Here is an 18,766-nt window from a genome sequence, read left to right as displayed (position 1 = left end):
TATGTGAAAAGTTGATGCCCCAAATTTCTCTAGAATTGATGTTTTAATGAAAAATTAGTTAATACATAATAGTTAATCTTTAAAGACATCTGGTCATTCACTATTTATAACTGAAAAATTATTAAAATCTTTGCCGTTAAAACCTGCAATAGGTTACTTAAGTTTTTTCAAGTTTAAAGGGCTTAGAAAATTCGAGATTCCTGTATTGAATGCAATGTTAATATATTAGTATAAATTTCTGAAATTTATGAAATTATATTTTGAAAGAGGGGAAGCTCTAGTAAAATTACGGCTGCAAAACATGAATATAATTACAACCATAAAAATAAAATCTGATGCGGACACCACGTGACTTCCTTGTGCAGCCTACCAAATTATACACATTTTTTGCTGCATTTCGTTTAAACTTCTTTCCTCGAATTTCATTAGATATATTTCACCTTTAATACAATTCTCACTTCCTGATAAGGAAAAATACATAAAAATACAAAACGCATTCATTAAAAATTTTAACGACATAAAAACACGAAGAAATTCGACCAGCGGGCAGGAAGACAGATGCTTCGGTGCAAAAAATTGAAAATTTACTTTTAGTCCCAATCGGCAAAAAGACCCTAAAGTGGGTGCAAAATACGAATAAACTCAGTATTCCTCTAATTAGCTAATTCTTATCAAATTACCGAATCCAATATAAGAAACGCGATTTAATGTCTTAAATCTTTACATTTTTAAGTATGCTATATATGGGGCATATAAATTAAAATATTTTAAATTTGCTATACTGTTTTTAATTTGCTATTTAGTTCATCTTATAAATTATATGAACGTTTGCAGTTTTATTGCAGTTCATAAAAATTATTTCTAACTCCATATGCTCCTTTATTTTGCACAGTGGGTGCACAACCTTTCTCCTCGCGCGAGCACATTTTGGTCTATGGTGTGCACATTTCCAAAACACCAACATTTTTGTTAAACATATTTCCAATCTTATGTGATACATCCGAAATATTAATTTCGGCAAATGGGTTTGAGATGAATAGTAATATTGGTTGAACTTATTAATCAGAGAAGCGTTCAAAATTATTTTTCAGTGCATTTAGGTTTTCCGAGTATTTCTCTGTTTCAATTGTCTCGTGGTTATTAATATGGCTTGCTAAATTCTGAAAATGGGTGATATTGTTTTCTTTTATCTGATTTAACCGCACATTTTATCTGAAAACAGTTACAGTCCCAGCCAATTGAAAAAGGATGTTTTCTATACCCTGGAGATCTTCGTTCAGTTTGTTCAATTTATAGCTGTTATATCCGTAAGAAAATACAGATTGGATAACCAATACTTGAAGAATAATCAAGTAGTTAATTCATTGTCACTCATTGTTTTATCAATACCAGGATCTTTTCATTATTTTTTTTTATTTATTTAGAGATTTATTTTTACTTCCTTGTACGAAGTAAAAAGGAAGTATTGTAACCGCGAAAAGTTTCAGGCAGCATATTTCAACGAAAATATCCATTTTGACCGCTATTGAATGCAATGTAACGATGTTTTTCGTAATATCTGTACGTAAGGACAAAATAAAATACTCTTTTCTTCAAAAAATTATAAAACTGCTTTAAAATTAATTCTGAGGAGAATTTTTCGTGGCGTCTGTACGAACGTATGTACGTACGTGCGTACGTACGTATGTATCTCGCATAACTCAAAAACGAGTAGTCTCAGAACGTTGAAATTTTGTATATAGGACTGCTATAACATTAGATGCGCACCTCGTATTTTGGTTGCAATCGGCCGCACCAAACGTATATAACTATATTTATATATACATATCAACTCTGTTACCCGGCTCAGTGATCTCAGTTTCTTTACTCATATATGTTTGTAAATTGTACATTTTTTGCTTTAAAAATGATTGAATTATGTTTTTTTTATCTTCTGGTTAATGTTTTTATGTCTTTAGTAAACCTGTGTGCAATATTTTTAGAATTATCAACAATTTTAAAGTTGTTTAAGTGCCACTAAGCCTTTGTTTTGACGGTGGCCATTGATTGTTTACATTTGAGACAGCAGACTAGTGGTTTTGTTGCCAATCTAGAGAAACTTAGCTTCGCACAACAAAGATAACGCTTTCATTTATTATTGCCAATTAAATCATGCTTAATTCTTTCTGGAATTTTTTCGAGGAAATAAGTGTTTAAGATTTACTTCGTAATTTTTAATATAGATACTTTGAGTTTTTATGTATTTTTGCCTTCTCGCGAAGTGAGAACTGAATTAATTGAATGAGAAATACTCAATCGTCTGTAAAAAAGTGTTTCTTTTTTGTTTTGCTTGCTTAATTTCTTTTATACATCATTCTAGCTTTATTATAATATTTGAATTGTTTTGACGGTGGCCATTGATTGTTTACATTTGAGACAGCAGACTAGTGGTTTTGTTGCCAATCTAGAGAAACTTAGCTTCGCACAACAAAGATAACGCTTTCATTTATTATTGCCAATTAAATCATGCTTAATTCTTTCTGGAATTTTTTCGAGGAAATAAGTGTTTAAGATTTACTTCGTAATTTTTAATATAGATACTTTGAGTTTTTATGTATTTTTGCCTTCTCGCGAAGTGAGAACTGAATTAATTGAATGAGAAATACTCAATCGTGTGTGAAAAAGTGTTTCTTTTTTGTTTTGCTTGCTTAATTTCTTTTATACATCATTCTAGCTTTATTATAATATTTGAATAGAACATGTGGCAACGATTAGATAATTCTATTCTTTAAATGATATAAATTTTGTGCATTATTAGTTATAATATGAACGAAATATAATACTGTTAAGTGAATCTAGCGCCAGAGTGTCGCTATGGTAAACAAATACTAAAGTGAATTTTAAAAAGAAAGCATTTATTCTATTGTGGTTTACGCGCTGTTGGCGAAGTAAATTTAATTCAATCCAATAAGTTTAAATAAAATTTAAGAAAAACTGCGTATAGTTTAATATTCCGTACAAGGAAGTCATGTGGTGTACCCATCAGATTTTGTTTTTATTATTATCGTGCAATTCTTTATAACTTTCGTTTCCGGATTTTAAAAGCTGCTTTATTGGCGAAAGACGTTCTACAAATCGTTGAAATACTTTTCCCCTGCTAAGCCATCTAACATCTGAATGAAGCAATAAGATTCCATGTTCGCTGTCAAGTTCATCAATCAGCAATCAATTATTTTATAACGTCTTGCAGAATATCTCTTATGACTATAAATACTTACCATATTTTAACAATTAAAAATATAAATGAATGATTATTTTTAAAATATGTTTTGTTCGTAATACCTAATCGGGCTGGCGAGCGCATACGAAACGATCGGCGGGCTCAATGTTGAGCACCGCTGATTTAGTATATTGTCATTTGTTTTCTTTAATATTTGTTATGTACTGAATTTTATGCTTCAGAAAAGATATATTTTTCTTGAATAGCATATAAAATAATGTCCTTAGAAACTGTCAGAGAATGAAAAGAATATTATAGCAGCGAGTATAAAACCTTCAAGTATGCTCCACACGCCTTCATGCCTAACTGATTCTCATAATGCTGCCATTCAGTAAAGCATAAGTTTTGATATATCTTCAGTGTTAAATCATTAGGTTAATTGTGAATAAATCAGCTATTAAAAAGCAATAAATGCCCTTCTTAATAATTTAAATCATCACTTTATTTTATAATAATATATCCAATTCATACAAATTAAAATATATTTAATTTATAACATATCCAGCTGATAGTTTTATGCATATTTGCAGCTATGTTGAAGTTCCAAAAAAATTCTTCTAACACTGTGTGATACACAGCTTCTACCGTATCCTTTGTGATACTTCTTTGGCGAAATGAAGCAACTCCAATGATGGAACACAGCAATAACTTTTATTTAACACTAAAAAAATGGCGACATACAAACAAGAAGAGAAAACATATTCTATCATTTAAAATTAAATTACATTCTTCGTGCGAGAGTCGCACGTGGCACTCGAGTCTGGTTTCAAATATTGCCATTCACAAATACCTTAATGTTCATCTATTTAAGTTATTTAAACTACAAGATTTTAATATTATTTAAATCTGTTACACCTTTGCTTCTTATAAATTTTTTAATAATTTTTATTTTATTTTGAAATTTTATATGTTAAACCTTCCATTGAAGTATTAAAACGCAATTTTTTGGGTGTAAGGTAAATGTCTACAGTAGTAATAAAGAACTGTTGTTGGTTTTCATAGAATGAAAACTAACAAAAGTTCTTTATTACAATTACAGTCACTTTATTTGGCAGGGTGTTCTATCATGGAGCTAACTTGAAACAACCTATCCTTTTACTTACTGTAGTTTTGATGTTTTTGTTTCCTTAAACGCCAGACAACATCATCCATCTTGAAGAATAATCAAGTAGTTAATTCATTGTCACTCATTGTTTTATCAATACCAGGATCTTTTCATTATTTTTTTTATTTAGAGTAGAAGACATGTATTTCCTTCAATACATAGTTTCTTAATCTCGTTAATCTATATCTAGAGTTTTAGAAGACTTGGCTTCTTGTTAATAGATTTGATATAATCCATCAGATGTATAAGGGAAGAAGTGTTTTGTCCAATGCATGTCTTAACCTTTCATTAACCTCTTTTCCCTTGAATTGCAACCATTCAATTCATCGTGTTGATAATTAAATATGATCCAATAGTTCAAGGAATTAATTATTGTTTAACTTACTTCGTTAAAAGCGTTCTTTAGACTTTGATGTTATTAGCGCTAAATTGTCAAGAAAGGTGCGTTTTAAATAGAAGCGGAAAGTAAACATCCGGTAAAAATCAATTAAAAATATAAAAGCTTCCATTTGCAGGCAATAATCAAAATTTAAATCGCAAGTTAGATCTCAACTGATAACACAGGTTGAGCAAAACTCAACAATAAACTAAACAGCAATCTCAAAAACAATTAACTACCTCAACAATTTACTCAACTCAACTAACAACTGAAAACTGGACTCTTCGGTCAAATAATTTGGCTACACTTCAATTAAAACGCTTTCATCTTTCATGGAGTGATCATAGAGTTTCACAGAATTTTCATCAAGTCATTATAGTCTCACATAGGTACCGATGTTTAATCACAATGCGAGAAACATACATACATTTATGCAGATTCTTAATTATTTAATTTCTTTAATACAGGGCGATAATATTTGGTATCAAAAATTTAAAAAACGGTTTTGCCGTTTATAGTGAATCAACGCAAAATTCCAAAGCGAAATTAAAAACCTTTCTGGACAAATTGCTCCTTTGGACTAAAAATCGGAAAGCTTTCAGATTTTATATTAAGTGCAGAGGGCTTTTTTTTTTTATTTACACACAGATATACGTTTCGAGAGCATTTGGGCTAATGTCCCTTTGAGATAAAAATATTTAAAAGCAGCATAGTTTTAGAATTTTCGCTGAACAATCTCGCACGCTGGAGATAAAAATTCCTTTTTTTTTTTTTTTTTCGAATAATGTTGTCATTGCTCTTTTTGAAATCGTCAAGTTTGTAAAGCAAAATTTCTTTAAAGGTTTACAAAATGTAAAAGAGACAATAAAAGCAATATCGAATCACAAATTCGGGCTTCCAAGGTACGCATATTCGAGTGGGAGTCTACGTTGTTCAAAATTTATTGGCTCTAGGTACTGGTGTGGTGTGGTGTATTTAATTATGGCAAAGCACACTAGGGCTATCTGCTTAAGGGGAGGGATGCCTTTCGTGGAGGACTTTCTAAGGGAAACTGGCTCGTATACACGTTACACATGGGGAAAACCACGAAAACGCCCATGCAGCCAGCCCGTTCGCGTGATTCGAACCTCGGACCGAACTACCAGTGTTCAGCGTCTTTACCGCTCGGCCGCTGGTGGGCTGCTGGTACTGAGCGCCGCCTGAGATAACCACTGACCTGATTTGTTGTAAAAGTCTTACAGTGTTAACAGTCATCCTGGCAGAAGAGAATATTTCCTCCGTGTAAAAATATAAATATAAATATTACATGGGCATACAAGGCCTGTGTATAAGCATAGATATGTTGATTACAAACATTGTCTTGTACAAGTTACATATGATAGTCATATAAAATCATGGCAGCTACATTTAAACATTATCTGAATTTACATTTACAATATTTTTACTGAGATAATCAAAGTAAACTTCATTTACACGTTGACTGGATTTTCAATATCATTTAAACTGCTTTACAATATTATTTTTATCAAGTACATACAAACTGGAAAGTTATATGCTTACATTACAATAGTTTTGCTCTTACAGTCCTGTTACTATTCTACGGGGTGAGCTCATTTTCTAGTGTTGATTTTCATTTGTTGTAGTATTTTGAATTGCTATTAAAATTATGCTGCGAAGATACAATTCTCAAGGGAGGGGAGAATTTCTTAGTACCTTGCTGAGCATAACCTGATCACCTCCTCTATTTTAGTTTTCGTCTGCTTGTTGCCGCAGGTATTCTCCGCCCATTGCGGCCAGTATTCACTGCTTGGCATTTTTAAATGCAGTTTGTCGGTTTGTGGGTAGTTGAAGAGAAAGTGATATGCATCACCTACCGCACCACATTCACACAATTCTGATGCTCGTTTGCCGAATCTCTTAAGATAATGTGGGATTAAGGCCAAGATAATGGCCAGTGTAGAATTGAGTTTGTGCCCCGCTGTGTGTATTAACTGAGCATGTAACTTTCGGAAAGAACTTGTAGGTTCTCCTCCCTGTGCTTTCCCTTTCCCATCTTTTCTGCCATTCTTGTAAAAGTCTATTGAGCGTGATTTTTTTAAATTGGACTGCGGAACACTTACTGCATTTTCCAATCTACTGGAGTCATTGGCTGAAGATTTCGGAAGCAGGTCCGCCGCTTCGTTGCCAGTAATACCCACATGAGCTGGAACCCAGATCAGGATGGGTCTGTCATCTGGTGGGATACTTACAAGAATTTTCTGAATATCTTGCACCAAAGGACTCCTTGTCTTGTGCCCTCGGATGGACTCGCTATATATGTTGACCTTTATTCCTAATTGTTATTTTGCCAAATTGATGGCTTTTTTTAATGCAAGAAGCTGTTCCTGAAAGACGGTATTTTTGTCTGCCAGTCGTCTTTCCCAAGTTTTAACCATTTCTCCTTCTTGGAGCTCACAGTAGGCGCAGCCTGTGCCTTTCTCCGTCTTTAGCCATCTGTATAAATAGCTAATGCTTTCTCATTTGACGGGGTGTATTGCATGTGCATTGTGTGCGATAAATCTGTATTTGCAGGGTGTCCAAGCATGATAGGCTTGCGCTTCTCATAGTCTGTGTGGTAGAATATCTTTTGCCACAGAAAGACGTTATTTTCCAGGCGCAATGTCGACTCTAGTTACTCTCGTTTTTTCACAATGCGAAACAAATACATATATATTCATGCAGATTCTTCATTATTTAATTTCTTTAAATACAATAGAGGACAATAAAATTTGAAACAACAATTTGAAAAGCGAAACAAACATTTATAGTGAACCGACATAAAATGCCGTTTCGAAACTAATAGCCTTTATGAGTTAACCTCTCTTTGGGCTAACAAACCAATGGATTCTTTTAGCTTTACATTTCTGCTGTTACATTAACTTGTCCTTTTTGTAAGTCTTCATTTTCCTTCAGTTATATGGTTACGAAGATCTCAGTATTCAATATTAAAGTAATGATTTTTATGTTAATTGTTTATCTACTTAACATAACTTACTTTACCACATTATACAGAACATGTAGAACTATCTCTAATTTAACCTGGTTTTGATAGTAAAATTTTGAAATAAACTAATAGGAGGACCAGAAAGTAATATCGGTTCTGCGCATGCCGACAACAACATGCTAAGGACAAAAGTGGAAGCAAATCCATTTCAAATACTTTTAACCAACGCTAAAAGCAACGGCCAATCCGTTGCAGCTTTCTCCAAATCATCTTATTACGCACACACACACACACACACATATACATTATATATAGAAGTCTATGCATTTTCTTGTCTTAATAATACTGAAATAACTAGGGAAAACAGAATTTCGTTAACATATCGTAAAAAATGACAGACGCGAAAAAGCCTCATATCTAGCAAATTGTATTTGAAAAGAGCTTTTTCTAGCTTATCTTCTAGTATATATTTGTTCAATAAGAAATAATATTAAGGGGAAAAGATAGATTTTTATATCAATCATGTCTGCAATAAATTACGTCTAAGTAAAACCAGACGTGATTGTTCTTTTTTCTTTTTTTTTTTTTTTTTTTTTTTCGAGATTCTGAACTAGAAACTCGTTAGCTTATGTCATTCACCTTCTGCAGTCAGTATCTCAAACCTATCCTGACTTAATAATAAATCACTCCAATCCACAAGGAATATGCTATCTAATACAGAAATCGAAATTTTATGAGACATTCTGACTTTCGAACGATGCATTTTTGTAATATAATCGCAATATTGCACAATTTATTAAAAAAATGGGGCTACGAAACCGGCTTCATTAAACATTAGTTGTAAACTTCTGTTAATTAACTAATTATTATAGTTTAAGGTTTTACTGCAAGATCTCCTATCTATATTCCTCACCATAACTCAAATTGTGTTTGCGTGTATTTAAACTTAGGGTTTACACCTTTGAATTAAAGTTGTATCTTCTGTTAATTAACCAATTATTATAGTTTAAGGTTTTACTGCAACTTCTCCTATGCATATTCCTCACCATAATTCAAATTGTGTTTGCATGTATTTAAACTTGGGGTTTGCACCTTTGAATTAAAGTTGTATCTTCGGTTAATTAACCAATTATTATAGTTTAAGGCTTTAGTGTAACTTCTCTTATCCATATTCGTCACCATAATTCAAATTGCGTTTGCGTGTGTTTAAACTTAGGGCTTGCACCTTTGAATTAAAGTTGTATCTTCTGTTAATTAACCAATTATTATAGTTTAAGGTTTTACTGCAAGATCTCCTATCCATATTCCTCACCATAATTCAAATTGTGTTTGCATCTATTTAAACTTGGGGTTTGCACCTTTGAATTAAAGTTGTATCTTCGGTTAATTAACCAATTATTATAGTTTAAGGCTTTACTGTAAATTCTCTTATCCATATTCGTCACCATAATTCAAATTGCGTTTGCGTGTATTTAAACTTGGGGTTTGCACCTTTGAATTAAAGTTGTATCTTCGGTTAATTAACCAATTATTATAGTTTAAGGTTTTACTGCAAGATCTCCTATCCATATTCGTCACCATAATTCAAATTGCGTTCGCGTGTATTTAAACTTAGGGTTTGCACCTTTGAATTAAAGTTGTATCTTCTGTTAATTAACCAATTATTATAGTTTAAGGTTTTACTGCAAGATCTCCTATCCATATTCCTCACCATAATTCAAATTGCGTTTGCGTGTATTTAAACTTGGGGTTTGCACCTTTGAATTAAAGTTGTATCTTCGGTTAATTAACCAATTATTATAGTTTAAGGTTTTACTGCAAGATCTCCTATCCATATTCGTCACCATAATTCAAATTGCGTTTGCGTGTATTTAAACTTAGGGTTTGCACCTTTGAATTAAAGTTGTATCTTCTGTTAATTAACCAATTATTATAGTTTAAGGTTTTACTGCAAGATCTCCTATCCATATTCCTCACCATAATTCAATTTGTGTTTGCATCTATTTAAACTTGGGGTTTGCACCTTTGAATTAAAGTTGTATCTTCGGTTAATTAACCAATTATTATAGTTTAAGGCTTTACTGTAACTTCTCTTATCCATATTCGTCACCATAATTCAAATTGCGTTTGCGTGTATTTAAACTTGGGGTTTGCACCTTTGAATTAAAGTTGTATCTTCTGTTAATTAACCAATTATTATAGTTTAAGGTTTTACTGCAAGATCTCCTATCCATATTCCTCACCATAATTCAAATTGTGTTTGCATGTATTTAAACTTGGGATTTGCACCTTTGAATTAAAGTTGTATCTTCGGTTAATTAACCAATTATTATAGTTTAAGGCTTTACTGTAACTTCTCTTATCCATATTCGTCACCATAATTCAAATTGCGTTTGCGTGTATTTAAGCTTAGGGTTTACACCTTTGAATTAAAGCTTCTGGCAACTACCTCTTACTGTTAGTATTTTTGCCAGCTCTGCTTAATATTCCCGCAGCTTGCTATATATAGCTATACCTTGCTATATATATTATAGCTTGCTAGCCGATATTTTAAATTCGCGCTTGTAAAATATTTAGATCCAGCTTATTTTAATATATTTAATGTGTAGTCTTAGACTACGTTACACCAATGTTTGAATTTTATTGTTGTTATGCTAATTCAAATACCCACAAGTATTGGCAGTTACGTCTGCATCACAAGGGGTGTCTTTATATTCAATCTAAGACTAAATACAAAGGTCATTTTAACCTTTTTTTAGCAATTTGTGAGTTGTTTAAGATATAACGATATCTTGCCATTCGTCTAAGAGGATCTCAAGACTTTAATCATAGGTTTCAGGTGCAACAGAGTAACTATTACTTTTATTAATGATTGCGAAGTTTCAAAAAATAACTTGGAGAACTAAATGAAAAACTTTTGCAACACTGAAGGTAATGAATGTTCTATAAATCCGTAAGCGTAATTTTTACCTAGAATTGTACACTTTCACATTATCTCCGAAAGATAAAAAGATTCACTTAGTAAAACATCCGGTATGCTTGATAAGATAAATACAAAACGTTGTACATACAAAATATATGCAAATTTCACGCATTCAAAGTTCTCCAATACCACAATGAAATCATTATTTAGTGAGTAAACTTAAATAATTATTGAGTAAATAATAATAAATAAATAAATAAATATTAAATTTTTATTTATTGAAATTATTATTAATCACTGAAATAAAAATCAATGAATTATTTTTGACTGAAATTATTATTATTATACTAATAAATTATTATTAAATAATTAATAATAAATTATATTATTATTCATTGATATAAAATCAGTGAATTATTTTTGACTGGAATTATTATTATTAAACAATAATAAAAAATTATTATTATTCACTGAAATGAAATCAGTGAATAAATTATTATTCACTGAAATTATTATTAGTGATTTATTCGATGCCGCCTGAAGTTGAATGTAAAATACTCCTACTCTCTCGCAAAATTCACTGAGCTGTATGAGAACGAATTCTATTATTTTTGACTGAAATTATTATTATTATTATACTAATAAATTATTATTAAATAATTAATAATAAATTATATTATTATTCACTGAAATGAAATCAGTGAATCAGCGAATAAATTATTATTCACTGAAATTATTATTAGTGATTTATTCGATGCCGCCTGAAGTTGAATGTAAAATACTCCTACTCTCTCGCAAAATTCACTGAGCTGTATGAGAACGAATTCTATTATTTTTGACTGAAATTATTATTATTATTATACTAATAAATTATTATTAAATAATTAATAATAAATTATATTATTATTCACTGAAATGAAATCAGTGAATCAGCGAATAAATTATTATTCACTGAAATTATTATTAGTGATTTATTCGATGCCGACTGAAGTTGAATGTAAAATACTCCTACTCTCTCGCAAAATTCACTGAGCTGTATGAGAACGAATTCTATTATTTTTGACTGAAATTATTATTATTATTATACTAATAAATTATTATTAAATAATTAATAATAAATTATATTATTATTCACTGAAATGAAATCAGTGAATCAGCGAATAAATTATTATTCACTGAAATTATTATTAGTGATTTATTCGATGCCGCCTGAAGTTGAATGTAAAATACTCCTACTCTCTCGCAAAATTCACTGAGCTGTATGAGAACGAATTCTATTATTTTTGACTGAAATTATTATTATTATTATACTAATAAATTATTATTAAATAATAAATTATATTATTATTCACTGAAATGAAATCAGTGAATCAGCGAATAAATTATTATTCACTGAAATTATTATTAGTGATATATTCGATACCGCCTGAAGTTGAATGTAAAATACTCCTACTCTCTCGCAAAATTCACTGAGCTGTATGAGAACGAATTCTATTATTTTTGACTGAAATTATTATTATTATTATACTAATAAATTATTATTAAATAATTAATAATAAATTATATTATTATTCACTGAAATGAAATCAGTGAATCAGCGAATAAATTATTATTCACTGAAATTATTATTAGTGATTTATTCGATGCCGCCTGAAGTTGAATGTAAAATACTCCTACTCTCTCGCAAAATTCACTGAGCTGTATGAGAACGAATTCTATTATTTTTGACTGAAATTATTATTATTATTATACTAATAAATTATTATTAAATAATTAATAATAAATTATATTATTATTCACTGAAATGAAATCAGTGAATCAGCGAATAAATTATTATTCACTGAAATTATTATTAGTGATTTATTCGATGCCGACTGAAGTTGAATGTAAAATACTCCTACTCTCTCGCAAAATTCACTGACCTGTATGAGAACGAATTCTATTATTTTTGACTGAAAATATTATTATTATTATACTAATAAATTATTATTAAATAATAAATTATATTATTATTCACTGAAATGAAATCAGTGAATCAGCGAATAAATTATTATTCACTGAAATTTTTATTAGTGATATATTCGATACCGCCTGAAGTTGAATGTAAAATACTCCTACTCTCTCGCAAAATTCACTGAGCTGTATAAGAACGAATTCTATTTTCTCTCACCGTATTTACGCCAAGGCACGTTTCTCGAATCCAATTTGCATGACTAATTGTGCACTATATTGTGGAGCAGAGTATGGTTTCGTCTGATTATGACAATTACAGAAGCATAAATCACTTGAACTAAAGGATTCTATCACAGTGCTATGGTGTATATCAAATAGCAGAGTAATTTATCAATAATGCCGTGCATTCATACTATATCTTCCCAAAATGCATTAAGTTTGCTTCAGGAAATCAACAAAAAGTAATCTTTAAACAAGATTTTGAAAACGAAACAAAATTTGAATACGATTTGCATACATACGATTTTAATATGATTTACAGGCTACCTATGCTGTTTTGGATTAATAAAGCATATATATTCGAAGGGCCGCCATCGGGCGAGCAGTAAAATAGCTGAACACTGGTAGTTCGTTCCGAGATTCAAATCCCGTATCCGGGCGTTTTCGTGGGTTTTTTCCATGTGTAATGTGTATACAACCAGTTTCCTTTAGAAAGTACTCCACGAACGCATCCCTTCCGTTAGATAGATAGCACTCGAGGCTTTACAGTAATCACATAACCATATATTTAATCCTGCAGAAATGTAGCCCCATCGAGGCGTGTTAGCTGAGATTCTGTTGAATCGTATTTAGAATGGATATGTAATGAAATAATGTCTGCCATCACGTTTATCAAGCACACTTCACAAAATATTTTTACTTCTAATTGCTAAACATTTTTCAAGTTTTCATTCATTGCATAAGTTTTAACTTTTTTACAAAGAAGCATATTTACTGCTTTGCTTATTTATATGTGGCAAATTTCGCAAGAGGTGCCTGCCTAAAGGGAGGGATATCTTCGTGAAGAAATTTCTAACCGAAACCATTCTCTTATTCATGCTGTTCATTGGACAAACCACAAAAACATCCGTGCAAGCAAACACCGAAATTTAAACTAGGCAAGGCATCATTGTTCAGCGATCTTAACCATTCGTCTCTAGCAGATGCACCAGTAGTGTTTTCATCCAATTGCTCTTATGACTATATATCAGATTTTAATTTTGGAAAGTATCAAATGTTCTTAGTCTAGATTTAATTTAATATTTCCATAGTTATAAAAATATATAATCATTTGTTGAGGATTTCAATTAAAATCCCGATCTTTCAAAATAATTAAAAACTTTGTATACACTTGCTTCCAAAAGTTAAGCTACAAACGAAGAATTGATGATAGCTCAAAACTTATGCAAGAGAATTGGACGAAACTTAATGGCAATATTTTTTATACCCTTTTGCCAAGTACCATTTACCATTTACAATTTACCAAGATATATTTTTTATACCTTGGTGCGGCGGAAGTCGCACCAAGAAAAGTTACTAGAGTGGGCGCGTGGAGTATCACGTACCCCAATATTTAAAATACAATAAAAATAGTATTATTTAGTTTTAAAACTGTCTTTTTTGTTCTCGTATATTATAAATAAGTGAATAATAATTGGGTTCCAAAAAATTAATTTCCGAAATAATCTCAGAGTTAAAATTAAGATAAATAAAAATAATAAACATCATGCCTCTAAGTTTCATTGTATCTCTAATACACCATGCTTATTTTATTTCTTCACACTTTGAACGAAATACATTCATGTGTTCTTGGCACAGAATGTTTTCATATTTTAAAAATTGCATTCACGTTCTTCTGTCCTTGGCGCGAGGGCAAAAAATTTAACACATCTTTCATACTTAGTTGTTTCTAATTTCATGTATTCGTTTTAATTCTTCATCGAAACTTCTGCTTCTGTTTTGCATGCAGTACGTCAATTTCTTGGAAAAGTATTAAGCTCTGATCCTTGTTAAATACTTTTTATCATTAATTGTAATGCTAAGTCCTTCAAAAAGAGACTTCTGTTTCTTGTTGGTGGATTAGCAGTTGAATGTAATATAATTCAAGCATTTATTACACCAGCATTCAGTGCAGGAAAGAAAATTACCATTGGCCACCTCCTTGTTATTCTGGCAACTGAATAATTGGCTAACATTTCATCCCCCATATCCACTGCTCCTTTAGTCATATTATTAAAACATATAATTTCAGACGTTTTATTTTCTCCCATAGTATCATTTATAGCATGATCGTTATATAATGTTGAAAGCATAAGAACAGTTTTTCCTTTTTTAGGAACATCAGGAATTAATGTTTTATCTTTTTCGAATTCAAAACATTGTAGAAAATATTCTTAGTTTCATCTTCAGTTTCCGAAATGCAATCTTCATCGCTTTTAAATATTTCTAATAAATCTCACATGTGTTGCATCTCCAGTTCATAGGGACTCATTCTTTTTACCATAATGCAGTTAGAAATTTTTAAGAATTTAATGTCAAGTACTTTAAAATCACTTGCGAGTAGAAATATTTACTGTTACACTCTAGAAATAAATTTCTGAACTAAATATTCAGTCAGAAAAACACTTACACGGACAGGCGCGTGGGGTGTGTCATACCCCAGTTCCAACAAAATACCGATAAATCTTTTTCTGAAACACACAGGCAAAGAAAAAGCGGTTCTGAAAGTCAACCACAACTAGAAACTCAGCTACTGAAAGCAGCACAGAATTTCAGTTTCACAAGTTAGGAATATTTCACTTTTATGTAGGGTTGGGGTATGATACACCCCACGCGCCTTCCCCCAGGTTAAAAACACAAAAAGCATTTTACCTAGAATATTTACATTTTGTGGTATGAACAGTAATATAATATCTTCTAAGTTCCAGCATAAAAATTAAATGCAAACATTTTCTCAAAAGCTATCATCCCTAACAGCAATACAGTCTTGACAGCATTGTCTCATGCTTATGATGTCCTGAATGGATAGCAATGCCGATTGGTCGCGTAAAGCAGTTCTAAGCGCTAATCAAGGTTTTGAGGAGGGAGTTGGGAGGTAGCAACACTCTTTCCGAAAGCACTGAAGCAATCTGAAGTCGGGAATTACCTGTTTTCAACATAAAGGTACTGCTAATTTTTGTAACATACAAACGAACAATCAGATCCTGTATATCGTTTCTGCACATCTGAACATTGAGTCACCGATTTTTACATGACTACCAGTTCAGTTAAAGACCGTTCACAATGGGGTTTATCTGAGCTAACGGAGTCAGCTGACGTAGCCGACTTATCTCCAAAACAGGTTTTTCCACAATAGGACAGCAGGTTGCAAAATCTGAACTGTAGGCACAGTGGAGCTAGTCGACACATAGAATTGACTCCGTTAGCTCAGATAAACCCTAGTGTGAATAGCCCTTTATAGTTCCCAATTCAAATGTTTCCTGCGGTGACTGGAGATAAGCGGGATTCACAGTGCCGGTGGTCTAGCTTACAGATCTCTTCCATGCCAGCTATCTGTATGTTGCAGTAGGTAATACGTACTATCCTTCCTGTAGCAGATATAAGTGCTGATCTAAGCTGGGATGGAGTTGTAATCCTGTTGCAACGTGCAATAAGTCACAAATACAGGTCTCCTTTAAAAGGGGTACCTTCCATACTTAAGGTAGGCCTTCGAGAGGCTAAACGAGTAGTCAAAAACTTGTTTCACAATTGTCTTACCATGGAACGGTCGATAATTAGCCATTTTGTAAGGCAAGACTGTCATTGACTGTTACTAAGTTATCTAGAAATAAATGCTGTCTGATATGTAAACACTAAGTGTGCCTTTTGTTCACCTATTTTAATTTAAAATAAAGGGTCATATACGCCCCTCCCATGTCTCTGTGTATTTTTAACTCATAGCTAGAAGTCGCTTAAAAGTTTTTGGTTTGGTTTATTTAATAACGGCAAAGCATACAAAGGCTATCTACCTAACAGGAGGGATGCCTTCGTGGAGGACATTCTAAGGAAAACTGGCTCGTATACCCGATACACATGGCGAAAACAATGAAAACGTCCATGCAGCCAGGCTGGTCGAAATTCGAGCCCCAGATGAAACTACCGGTGTTCAGCGACTTTAACGCTTCGCCGCTGGTGGGCCTTAAGACTTATTGAAGTCATAAGTTACAACAAAAGTCTTACTGAGGTCATAAGTTACAACATAACTCTTATTTAAGTCATAATTTACAACAGAGAAAGACAACGCACTTTATCTGCTTGATAACTTATTGTTCAGATGTACTATTTATTGAACCTGTATTTTAATAAATTATAATATTTCAATTATCAACTGCTCATAGTTTAGATATTATAATTCTAATATTTGTAAGGTTAAACCTAATTAACTATTAAATTACATTTTATTGAACTTTCCTGTGTTTAAACAAATTTGCAGCCTTACACTTGACCGAACTAAAATTGCTGAATACCGATAGTTAGACTCGGGTTCAGACCCATTCGAATGGGCTAACTGCATGGCTGGTTTTCATGGTTTATTCCATGCGTAATGTAAATACGAGTTTTCCTCAGAAAGTGCACCACGAAGGCATTTCTTCTGTTAGACAGTTATCTTTCGTGTGATTTGCCATAATCTTCAAGCCCAACGGATTTTGTCTTAAACTAGAAATATAAATTGCTTGAATACGGGCAGGAGACAAAACGCAAATTAATTTTATTGAAACTACTTTTCTTGACATATTTAAACTTCTAACAAAGCTTATCATCATAACTTGCGAGGTCTTATAGTACGTAAACTGAAATACGTACAACTGACAAATAATTCCAATCGAAGAAACTCCAGCTACGACCGCTTGTAATCTCTGAAAGCGGAACAGTAAACAGGTGGACGTCTTATGAAATAAAATACTTTCCGAGGAGTAATCACAGCTGTCTTCTTAAGCTATCAGAGCAATAGCTAACTGAAATCAATTAATTTGCATTTTTGTGATGCCTGCCGAAAGAAATAAATTGTACAGGAAAGAAGAAACATAAAAATAATTAGATATCTAAAACAAACCTCATATAGAGATATATAAATAAACGTTATGTAACCTCTTAATAAATAAGATATTTAAAATAAATCTGAGAAAGCTGAATGTAATAATAACAATTTTCCTACGTAAAAACATTTACATCTGTTAAAATCTGTAAATCCAATGTTCTTAGAGATCTGCTAATCCTTCTGTTTTACGGAAATAACACTTTACAAATTTACAGCAATTAGCAATTTTAAAACCCTATTTCTGTCTTACCATAGCCGTAAAACAACATTATTTAAACATTCTTAAAATTTACAGGCCAATCAGAAAATGCGTATCTTTCCAAGTCTCTTTTCCTGTCCTATGAAATCCTGGATCAAAAAAGGCATTCCAACTTTTACGACATATTTCAGTCTCCAAATTAGAAACGAAGTACCACACATTTACTTTCCCCTATCGACTATCCGCAGGAAGCGCAAACACATAAACGACTTCCCTAACTGAGATACAACGTCAAAACCTTTTTAGAAAATTAATGTTGATCTTATTTTAGAGTGAGGAGGCTGTTTAGAGGATGATAGGCGTCGTAAAATTTAGCTGGACCGTATCCGGTTTCCTTCTCGTCCAGAAAACACAATAAACTTCCGTTAGAACGGGGGGGGGGAACGTAATTGAATAGTGTTAACCTCTTGTAAGCACACGCCTCTTTTTCTCCATTCTTTTATTCTTTTGTTTTTTCTTATGTAATTAAGGGATAAAGAAGTATTTATGACATATCACAGGGTCTGCGACTTAGATTGCAAAGGATACGTGCAAGATTTATTTTTGAAATTTAAGAGCAAGTGTGATATTTTTATTTCTTTCATCTTATCTTCAAAATACAATGTGATGAAAATGTGTGATTTCAAGTTACGATCTGAACATCTAGTTCGCCGTATATATATATATATATATATTTTTTAATTTTATATTTGTGAGTTTCATCTTAAACAAAAAAACTTGTAAGTGCGACAGTTATAAGGTATTTTCTTCCTCCTTTCTGCATGCCTTCGTAGCGTAACGGTAGCGCAC

The 18,766-nt window shown here is 31.9% G+C and overlaps 1 protein-coding gene across 1 annotated transcript in view; it reads left to right on the top strand.

Annotated features, from left to right (window-relative positions):
- LOC118195316 (monocarboxylate transporter 10-like) overlaps nt 1-18,766 on the top strand; it is a 587,842-nt gene that overhangs the window by 360,079 nt on the left and 208,997 nt on the right. The gene's annotated exons all lie outside the window — the stretch shown is intronic.

This window comes from Stegodyphus dumicola, chromosome 11 (assembly GCF_044657685.1).
Source record: "Stegodyphus dumicola isolate Sdum_Otavi_A_Nest chromosome 11, ASM4465768v1".
NCBI classification, from domain to species: domain Eukaryota; kingdom Metazoa; phylum Arthropoda; class Arachnida; order Araneae; family Eresidae; genus Stegodyphus; species Stegodyphus dumicola.
The sequence above is the reverse complement of the archived record's forward strand: the minus strand, read 5'-3'. Positions and strand labels throughout refer to the sequence as shown.